The sequence below is a fragment of the Acomys russatus genome, chromosome X (genome assembly GCF_903995435.1).
Source record: "Acomys russatus chromosome X, mAcoRus1.1, whole genome shotgun sequence".
Taxonomy (NCBI): domain Eukaryota; kingdom Metazoa; phylum Chordata; class Mammalia; order Rodentia; family Muridae; genus Acomys; species Acomys russatus.
In genome coordinates this window covers 58,208,936-58,215,398 of record NC_067169.1, presented here as the reverse complement: position 1 = coordinate 58,215,398, position 6,463 = coordinate 58,208,936, and the positions used below count along the sequence as shown (strand labels likewise).

General features: G+C 35.9%; 1 non-coding gene across 1 annotated transcript; it reads right to left on the bottom strand.

Moving 5' to 3' along the window:
• Positions 1-440: 440 nt before the first annotated feature.
• On the bottom strand, positions 441-543 carry LOC127186141 (U6 spliceosomal RNA). The gene has a single exon (XR_007830370.1). It is a non-coding gene; the product is annotated as a U6 spliceosomal RNA (small nuclear RNA).
• Between the last annotated feature and the right edge of the window lie 5,920 nt (positions 544-6,463).

Here is a 6,463-nt window from a genome sequence, read left to right as displayed (position 1 = left end):
GCAAGGTGACAAATATGAGTCCAGTTGCATTTTTTTACACATAGACATCCAGTTAGACCAGTACCATTTGTTGAAGATGCTATCCTTTTTCCACTGAATAGATTTGGCTTCTTTGTCAAAAATCAAGTAACCGTATGTGTGTGGATTCATATCTGGGTCTTCGATTCGATTCCACTGATCAAGCAGCCTGTTGCTGTGCTAGTACCATGCTGTTTTAGTTATTATTGCTTTATAGTACAGTTTGAGATCAGGTATGGAGATTCCTCCGGAGCACCTTTTATTGTACAAAATTGTTTTAGCTATTCTGGGTTTTTTGTTTTTCCATATGAAGTTCAGAATTGAACTTTCAATGTCTTTTAAAAATTGTGTAGGTATTTTGATAGGGATTGCATTGAATCTGTAGATTGCTTTTGGTAGGATGGCCATTTTTACTATGTTAATAAAATATGGAACGCTTCACGAATTTCCCTGTCATCCTTGCGCAGGGGCCATGCTAATCTTCTCTGTATGGTTCCAATTTTAGTATATTTGCTGCTGAAGCGAGCACAAAAAGCATATTTCTAAGGAGAACAAACAGTATGTTCACAGAACTATGCCAGAAACTGGACAATTCAGAAAGTTTGGAAAAAATAAGTGTTTCTATCTTTTTGAGAATTTAAACTTATTCACAAAATACAAACAGAAAAAATATACATATTATATATCTATTTTATTTCACTACTGATGTAATAAGATACCATGACTGTTGCAACTTAGAAAAGAAACATTGAATTTGGTTTACAATTTTAGAGGGTTAGATTCCATGATGACATAGTAAAGGAACAGTTGAAGTTCACATCTAGTTTCACAAGATGAGGAGGGGCGTTGGGGGCACTGAGACTCACCAGAGTCTTTTGAGACCTCAAAGACTATGTTTAGTGACACACCTCTGGAGCTGGTGTTTGCTGTTTTGTGGGTTCCTTATTCTCTTTCACCCTTCTCTACCCTTCTGGTCCCCCAATACTAGGTTGGAGAGAAAGAAGGATAAAGGGGAAAGGAGGCATCATTATTCTTAGACAGCTTTCTTCTGATTAGGGGCATTGAGTTCTTTGGGGCAAGATTGATCTTTGTTGTCAGAATATTCAATTTCTTCTTGTCTCTTTGTGCATGACCACTTGAAAAACCTCAAGAAACTATATCAATGACCAGCAACCACTGGCAGCAGGAAAAGGAGTATCAGTCTCTTGGGGCCTCCTAGCATTTAGGTACCTTCTCAAGAGTCCCCAGAATTCCAAATGTCATACACTTGCAACTGGCAACTGGCAAAATCATACCCTATGGTAGAGCATGAGGCAAATCATAGTTAACTACTGTGGACAATCTGAAGCAGTCCTGTATCTCACACCTGGAATTAAAACAAACACATATTCCTATAACATTTCTGTGTTAAAAAAAAATTCTCACTACATATCTACTCCAAAAGTCCACACCCCCTAATCCTTCCTGGTCCCCATAGGGCATATATTTGAATGCTTGGACTATTCTTATTTAAACCGCCACAATGAAACACAGTTACAATCTAAAGAAAGGGACATGTACTGCTTTGGTCAGGGAGCTTTTGTGAAAGAGGGACATGAACAAGGTGACAAAAGAGAATCCAAATTATATACCTCGGGTTTTACATCTCTTTGTTATGATGAGTAATAATGAAAAGTAAAGTCAAAACAGACAGATGCTTTTTTTCTTTCTTTTTCTTTCTGTAATTTGAGAAAAAATGATGGGGCCTACAGCTTTTGCCACCACTGCAGAAGTTACATTTGAGTACAAACTCTGCCCAATCATATAAATAGAAAACAGTGCAAACATAGGACTACTAAAAGTCTCCAAGATTTTCCTAGACATATTTAAGATTTTTGAAATGTTTTTAGTCCCAAATTATAATCTTTATTCTGCCTTCTATAATAAATGGGCATCATATAGACTCTTTTTCCTGTTCATTTTTCCTACTCAACACTTGTATCATTTGTACCATTCATTATTTCAGGGTGCTGGCCTCCACTTTCTGAGGCAATACTGTGTTTACAAGAATGCATTGTCAGGCGTATTTGGAAGATATTTAACTTTAAGTAATAATTTATAATATTCAATGATTAAAACATATGGTTGTGGAGAAGGATTTGAGAAGCATTTGATTTAAGGTGAAAGCAAGGATAATATTTTTAATTTATCAACAAAAAGAGGATTCAAAGCATTAACAATGTTCTCCAATGAAGATTTTTAGGTATTTAAACAAATTTATCTGTCAAAGACACCAGGAAACAAAAGTGATATGTATATATATTTAAAATTATTAAAATTATTCGAAAGATAACAAAAGTGGGTAATGTGAAAAGAGCAAAAGGGAAGTAACAGTATAAATTAATGACAATCATGGAAAACATTCTGATTCTGAGAGCATTTCCCTCAGAAAAATATTACCTTATACTTTTATGACCACAGACAATAAAGTGATACTCAAAGGCTAGAGACTGGCCAAGAAACTGACTGGGGAAATCTACATAATAAATTGAGGCACAAAAGTCTGTACCACATGGTAAGGGTTAAATACAATGAAACAATGAATCAGCTGTATTATAGATCAAGCTTATAATATCTGAATGCAAAAGCAAAGTATTTTAAGCCTGTTATTATCCCTGTAATTAATTTTGGGATTAGTTACTTCAACACAAGTAAAGGAACAAAAGAACTAAGCTGTTAACAGCTTTAGAAACAATTATGTGATAACAGTTCAAACATTGTCATCTTTAGTTCTGATTAAAGCAACTCTATTTACTATGTTTAATAAAATAATGGCCATATGGCCATGTTTGAAAATATCAAACGTGCTAACTAAATTTAAAGCATGACACGTGAAATTACTAAGAGATTAAGAAAAAAGGTAACTCAAGATCCTGTGCACTGAAGAGTTCATAAAGTGGAGAGAACATACTATGTCAGATTCCCAAACCAATATATTTTCTAACTATACCCTAAATACTTTAATACTTCTCTTTATACTCACAGACAAATGTAGTTCTCAGAAAAATGTTTCTTTTTGTCTACATTCTCTCTCCACTGCTTTGGAATGCATCCTCCTGAATGGTTTCTTACTGATTTTCTGACATTTATAGATATTCCTAATATAAGTCATAATTTTAATATTCAAGGCTAACTTCCACAAATGGGAGAAAATATATTATGTTTCTTTCTCTGGGTCTGGTTACTTTACTTATAAAAACTGTTTCTAGCTCTATTGATTTACTTGTGAATTTTATGATTTCAGTTTTTCTAAATATTTTCTGAATAATGTTCTATTAAGTAAATGTACTCTATTTTCTTTGCCAATTCATCAGTTGATGGACATCTAGTCTCTTTCCATTTCTTAGAGATTATGAATAGAGCAGCAGTGGACATGGTTGAGCGATAAGGTGTACAAATCCTTTGAAAATATATGCTCACGAGTGGTATACATGGATCTTGAGGTAGTTTGTTTCTTAAAACAAATGTATATGGGAGACACTAGATTCAAAACATATCATTGAAAATGAAGTTAAATTTGGAAAACCTTCCCCATATATAGAGAAAGATATACTGCAGATCTGGAAACTAGAGTTTCATGTCACCTCCACAGTGACAAATTTCTTCCAACAAGGCCACACCTACTCCAACACTTCCTAATAGTGACACTCTCCGTGGGCAAAGCATTCAAACACATGCGTCTGGGGGTGGGGCAGACATATTCAAACCACCACAGATGGTAAATTAAAATAAAGCAAAAAATAACCGGTGTAAATTTTAAGGTATTCTTTGTAATAGGCATAGGAGAGCTTACAGAGAGTAGAGGAAAGGAGACTTACAGAATTCTATCAGTGTTCTGTTGCTTGGCATAAAATGTGACAAAGGCTTTTCTCTTGAAATAAATTTTTGTCAGGCATATAATTTTTTCTTAATTCCATCTGTATATATCCTTATAAAACACTTTGAACAAAATCTTTTAAAGTAGCTTAATAAGTAACCTCTCATACCCTTGATATCTAATCACCCTGGATATTTGGCCAGATTCTCTCTCTCTTTTTTTTTTACACTTCTTAAAAATTGATCCATTCATATTACATCTCAATAGTAATCCCATCCCCGGTATCCTCCCATTCCTCCCTCCTTCCTGCTTTCCCCCTACTCCCCTCCCCCATGACTGTGACTGAGGGGGACCTCCTCCCGCTGTATATGCCCATAGGGTATCAAGTCTCTTCTTGGTAGCCTGCTATCCTTCCTCTGACTGCCACCAGGCCTCCCCATCCAGGGGACGTGATCAAATATGAGGCACCAGAGTACTTGTGAATGTCAGTCCCCACTCTCCACTCAACTGTGAGGAATGTTCTGTCCATTGGCTAGATCTGGGTAGGGGTTCGAAGTTTACTGCATGTATTGTCCTTGGCTGGTGCCATAGTTTGAGCAGGACAGTTTCTGACTATTATGAATAAAATCACAATAAACATAGTTGAACAAGTGTCCTTATGGTTGGATGGAGTGTTCTTTGGGTATATGGTGAAGAAATGTATAGCTGGCTTCTGAAAGAGAATGAATCACAATTTTCTGAGGAATAGCCATATTGATTTCCAAAATGGTTGTACAAGTTTGCACTCCCATCAGCAATGGAGGAGTATTTCCCCTGCTCCAAATCCTCACCAGCATGTACTGTCACTTGAGTTTTTGATCTTAGGCATTCTGATAGGTGTAAGGTGGAATCTCAGAGTCGTTTTGATTTGCATTTCCCTGATGACTAGGGATGTTGAGTATTTTAGTGTTTCTCAGCCATTCAATTTTCCTCTGTTGAGAATTCTCTTTAGCTCTGTACCCCATGTTCTAATTCGGTTATTTGGTTTGGTGGTATTTAATTTCTTGAGTTCTTTATATATATATTGGGTATCAGCTCCCAAATAAAAGATTTCTCACAGAAGACAGGAACTGCTTCTGGCCAGAGTGGCTTACAGCTAACTTACAAACAAATGGCCCCTCTAAGAATAGAGGCCTCTGCTGTAGGATATTAAGGTAACAGTAGACATTCCTAGACTGGTAGCTGCTTATAAGGCAGCCGGTAGTTATGCAACAAAGCATTATCATAGTAAAATCAACCCTGCTGGCATGGGTATGGAGTAAACATATTCTTGTTTTCCTTACAGCAGTGTTATTACAAAGCATATTTTTGTTTTCTGGAGATTTTTTTTTTGTTTTGTTTTAAGTACATGTTTGCCTGTGTGGATTTGTGTGCACCATATGCATATAAGGTGTCAGAGGGTGCTGGAGTCTCTGGAACTAGAATTATAGGCCTTTGTGAGCCACCTGATAGAGGTAGAAGCCAAACCCAGTTCTCTGAAAGAACAGTAAGTGTTCTTAAACACTGAGCCATCTCTTCGGCTCCAATTTGGTTTCTTTTGATGCACTTTCCAGGTCCTGGATATAGGTGTATAACACCATGCCTGGGTTATAGATCCTGGATACAGGTGTCTCTGGCTCTGTAAAACTAACTTCTCTGTTAGTTTTAGGGGCAGAACATCTTTAGTAGACTCATAGATTATTCATTAAATACCCTGAGAACCAAAGTGGGTCACATTTTTTTCTTCGATAGGTGTTTTAAATTTTTTCCTTAGGGACTAATGTATAATTTAAATCCCCTACATAAGCTCACAAAAGTATTTAATATCAGAGAACAGTCTAGAGAGTCATAAAATTTGGTATTTTTTGTAGCTGAATTGTCACTACATTTTTACAATTAAGAAAAAACAGAGAGCCAAAAAGTCTTCAAAATAAAATTAACCAGTATGAATAAGTCAGTGACAGAGATGTTTAAAACTCATTTTTTCCTCTCACAATGAATTCTAAACGTTCTTGACATCAGGCAGTTCAACATAAATTAAGATTCAATCATACAATTTTCTCTACATAATTGACCAAAAAAAGAGTAAGAAAGAAACAAAAAACATTCCTAAAAGACAGTATAAAAAATCCCAGGAGTTTAAAACTGGGTATTCTTTCCTACTCCACATAGTTTTTTAAAAGAGGTGAAAATATATTCATGAGCCAAATAGTTTTTTAAAAAGACAAGGTCTTATTGTGTAGCCCTTGCTGGCCTAGAACTTGTTATGGAGCCCAGGCTGTGTTCAACCTCAGAAAAATCTACCTGGCTTTGCCTTCTGGATGCTGGCATTAAAGATATGTACTAGCCAGTCTTTAACCATCATTATTTTAACCCCTTCCTCACCTCCAATTGCATGAAAGGATTTATTACAGCTTCAAATATTGATATTTTGGGCAGAGATGAACCAGGATTACTTCTTTATTTATTTTTGCATATGGCACAAAGGAGATGCAGTCTCACTTGTTAGTTTTTAAAATTTTCCTCTTGGATTGTTGTGCCATGTTGTGTGCAATATCATGGACTTGGAGC